The 4476-nt window shown below is 51.8% G+C and overlaps 1 long non-coding RNA gene across 3 annotated transcripts in view; it reads left to right on the top strand.

Annotated features, from left to right (window-relative positions):
* LOC138757043 (uncharacterized) overlaps positions 1-4476 on the top strand; it is a 62720-nt gene continuing 58244 nt past the window's right edge. For all 3 annotated transcript variants that reach the window (XR_011353296.1, XR_011353297.1, XR_011353295.1), the window contains exon 1: positions 1-400. This is a non-coding gene — a long non-coding RNA (uncharacterized lncRNA). The remainder of the gene's footprint in view (positions 401-4476) is intronic.

The following is a 4476-nucleotide window of genomic DNA, read 5'->3' as shown; positions in this document are numbered from 1 at the left end:
TTCTTACAATTCTGGTCCAACCTGCGTCAAGTTGTGGTCATTATTATGAATACTGTGTATGACCTTTTAAACGGCTTTCAATTTATAATCGGCTTTTCCTAAACGGTCCATATCTGCGCGTTTACTGCGAACTTGAAGGGAATTAGGAATACTTCCCGTTCTCCTCATCACCTCACGTCGCAGTGACCGAACCCATACAATAATCTGAAGACAAAAACTCCCCTTCTGTCCATGACCCTTTCGCCGAGGATCAGTCAGAACGATGCTTTCCAACCCACCTGACTTGAAGATGGTCAGATTTATAGCAGCCCTGCCTTGTTAAGGAGCCACGTGCTGTGTTTCACTCAACAACAACAAAAAATCATGTTCATTTATCATATGTTCGTCCATCATTATTCCAGTGAGTAAAATTGAACCGCTAGCGTTGCTCAGCGTCTACACTGACAGAGCCACCCCTCCACCCCAATCAATTCTCACCTTTCCTCTGTCCTTTCCATGTCCAATGATCACCTTTTGTCTGTTGGCCTGGGCTCCTTCCTCTGCCCCTAACCCCCCTCCCCCTCTTTCCCCAGCCCCTAACCCCCCCTCTTTCCCCAGCCCCTAACCCCCCCTCCCCCCTCTTTCCCCAGCCCCTAACCCCCCTCCCCCCTCTTTCCCCAGCCCCTAACCCCCCTCCCCCCTCTTTCCCCAGCCCCTAACCCCCCCTCCCCCCTCTTTCCCCAGCCCCTAACCCCCCCCTCCCCCCTCTTTCCCCAGCCCCTAACCCCCCTCCCCCCTCTTTCCCCAGCCCCTAACCCCCCCTCCCCCTCTTTCCACAGCCCCTAACCCCCCCTCCCCCCTCTTTCCCCAGCCCCTAACCCCCCCCCCCCTCTTTCCCCAGCCTTTTTATCCAGATATTGCTACATAGGTAGCAATCAATGAGTACGAGACCCTCCAAAATACATTCGGAACGTGCAGTGCTACATAGAAATAGATTATTGCAAAATGTGCAGCAGGGATCCTAACACAGGGGAAATGACACAGGGTCCTGCTTAGGAAGCATTGATTAAACTTATGGTAACATTTCAAACTCGAATTGTTCAGGCGGTTAATTAGATTATTTCCTCTATTTTAAAAAAATGCATGTTTCGGTCGATACAGTTGCCACCGTTATATTGCCATGGGGAGCCCACGCTTTCGCGCTCCCAATTCATTCTGCATCGTCTGGAAGTCCGAGGTCCACGAACCCTTGTCAGCAGCGGGCACGGTTTCGTTCCGCCTCCCACCGGCGCGACTCCGGACCAGCAGCTGGTTCCATGGTGAGGGGAACAGATTCCGGAACGCGACTCTTAATAGAAACCCAGACATTGTATCCTGAGCCTTAACATTTTGTGTCACGATTTCCACCAACTACCGTCCTTCGCCCACATACTTTAGATGGGACGGTTCACGACTCAAGGACGTGGACAGCACGGTGAGCGCCACCCGTGTTACAGCGTCGGTAATCCGGGTTCGATCCGGAGCTGTCTGTAACAAGTTTGTACGATATGCGTGCGTTTCCACTGGGAGCTCCGGTTTCCTCCCGCCGTGCTGTATGTAGGTTAATTGGGATAGTACGTCTAAATTTCAAGTTAATCAGGATCGATGGTTTGGAGAAAGGATCTCCTTTATTGTTGACAGGTAATTCGGGGTTCGATTATGGTGATGTGGTATGTTTGAAGCAGCCACCCTCTGTTCTCCTGCATTCTCCTCCAAAACGTACTGGGTTGAGAGGAACTCAACAGGTCAAGCAGCGTCCAAATGATGTAAAGATATTTTACCAACATTTTGGGCCTGAGCTCTTCTCAAGGTATGAGCAAAGACAGCAGGCAGGCACCTGGATAAAAAGGCTGGGGGAAAAGGGGGGGGGGGGGGTTAGGGGCAGAGGAAGGAGCCCAGGCCATCAGACAAAAGGTGATCATTGGACATGGAAAGGACAGAGGAAAGGTGAGAATTGATTGGGGTGGAGGGGTGGCTCTGTCAGTGTAGAGCTGGAGATAAGGAGACAGAGGAAAAGGGAAGGGGGAGAGAAAGTTTCAGGTGGCCAAAATACCCTGATGTAAAGCTGCATATTATACCCCTATGTGGCTGTCAGGAGGCACCTGCAAGGTGCACTTTGTAACCCTCCTCCAGGAGGGATAATCACTGGAGCACTCAGGTCCCCCCAGGCACCTGAATGCAGCCGCCTGAAAGTGGCTGCTAAGGGAATGACAATCAGCTGGCGAGCGCCTGACAGCCCCCCTCCCCGCTGCCCCTGCCTTCCCGGTGCAGGACATCAGGGTTGGGGTGGCTGGCGTGGGCTGTCAGTGCTGGGGCAGCTGACATGGGCCGTCAGCACTGGGGTGGTGTGCGCATGGCTGTCAGCACTGGGGCGAGAGAGAGGTCGAGCACCAGAAGAAAGGATTTCAGATTTATTGTCAGAGTCCATACATGACATGCAACCCTGAGATTCTTTTATCCTCTGGCAATGCAGAAGTACCACTTATTGGAAATGCAAAAAAAATGTAGTAAATGTACACATGCAAACAAATTTTAAAAATGTAAACAAACTTACTGCACCAGACAGAGAGGGGGGGAAAAAATCAATAAAGGGCAAAGCTGCATATTCTATCCCTCTGTGCCGAATGTGCTTCTGAGGCATTGACACTAACCCTCCTAGGGGAGGGATAATCAGTGGATTTCCGGGCTCCGCCAAGGCACCTGAATGTGCAACCACTGTAATAAACTCTATCAGCCAGTGACCTAACTCCCCACTGCCTGACAGCCCCCCACCCTGCTGCCTGGCAGCCCCCTGCCCCACTGCCTGACAGCCCCCCTCCCTGCTGCCCCAACATTCCCCGCCGGCCACCCTTGCCCCGATGTCCCCCGCCGGCCACCCCTGCCCCGACATCCCGCACCATCCGCCCTGCCCCAATGTCCCCTGCCAGCCATCCCTACCCCAATGTACCGCCAACCTCCCCTCACTAATAGGGCAGGGACTGTCAGGCAGAGGGACAGTGGGGTGGGGGGCTTCAGGCAGTGGGGAGTGAGGCTGTTGAACAGCAGGGAGGGGGCTTCAGGCAGCAGGGCTGGGCAGCTGATGGGGGACATCAGGGCAGGGGCAGCTGGTGTGGGCTGTCACAGCCCGGCTGGCCAGTCCTGCACCAGGGCCACTCTCTGTTTCTCAAAATGTGGCATAGTAATGGCGGTCTTCCCTACCCATAAACCCCCATGCAGCTGGAACTGGGTGGAAAACACAGAGCGGTTCCACCTGCATGGGGGATTATGGGTAGGGAAGTCGGCCATTGCTATGTCACATATTTATGATGGGTGGCGCTACAGCAACAGTCACCCCACCTCCAACAGATATGGAGGTGCTACGAGGTATCTCTGGATATCAATAGGCCCTTTCAGGTGGATCGGGCAATGCTGTAGCAGCCTTTTAGGGCTGCCACCTGAAAGGTGAGTTTTCAGGTTGCGATCTGCTCCTGCAGCCCCCCCCCCCCCCCCCCCCAAGGTGGAGGATGCACCTGAAAGTAGCTAATGAGTCCCTGATTGAATTTGTTGTTGAGGAGTTTGATGGTGGAGGAGTAATAGTTGTACTTGAACCTGGTGGAGCAAATTTTGTGGCACCTGTACCTCTTTCCTGATAGTAGCAGTGAGAACAGAGCATGCGCTAGGTGTTGTGAAACCTTAATGATTGCTGCTGCTCTCTGACAGCAGAGTTCCCTGTAGATGTTTTCATTGATGGGGAGGGTTTTGCCTGTGATGTCTACTAACTTTTGCAGGGCTTTATGCTCAGGGTTATTGGTGTCCCCACACCAGACAGAGATGTAGTTGGTCAGCCCACATTTCACCACACATCTGTAGAAATTTGGCAGTGTTTCCCATGTCATATCAAACTTCTGCAACCTCCTGTGGAAGTAGAGGTACTGATATGTTTTCTTCCTTGATTCCATTAGTGAGTTGGGTCCAGAAAAAATCCTCCTAGATAGTGACTTCAAGGAATTTAAATTTGCTCACCCTCTCCACCTTTAATTCCCTAATGATCACTGGATCCTACACCTCTGGTTTCCCTTCATGAAGTCAACAATCAGCTCCTTGGTCTGGGTGACATTGAGTGCAAGGTTGTTGTTGGTATACCATTCAGTCAAGTTTTCAAATTCCCTCCTGTATGCTGATTCATCACCCATTTTTATCTAATACACTAGTATCATCCATCAATTGACAATAGGGAACATTGGGATAGGGGGAAGGAAAGAGGTGGGAGGAGGGTGGTGGGGGAAGGGAGATTGGCACTAACAGAAACCAGAGAAGACAATGTTAATGCCACTTGGTTGGAAAGTGTCCAGACAGAATATGAGGTCATGCCTAGTCTGGCAGTAAACTGGATGTAATAGGGTTTTCTACCATTCTGTATCATTAAAGATAACATGATACGCATCTTCTCCAGCAGTGGTCTCTTTCCTCCTCGTCACA

The sequence above is a fragment of the Narcine bancroftii genome, chromosome 3 (genome assembly GCF_036971445.1).
Source record: "Narcine bancroftii isolate sNarBan1 chromosome 3, sNarBan1.hap1, whole genome shotgun sequence".
In the NCBI taxonomy this organism is placed as follows: Eukaryota; Metazoa; Chordata; class Chondrichthyes; order Torpediniformes; family Narcinidae; genus Narcine; species Narcine bancroftii.
This window is presented reverse-complemented; position numbering and strand designations above follow the sequence as displayed.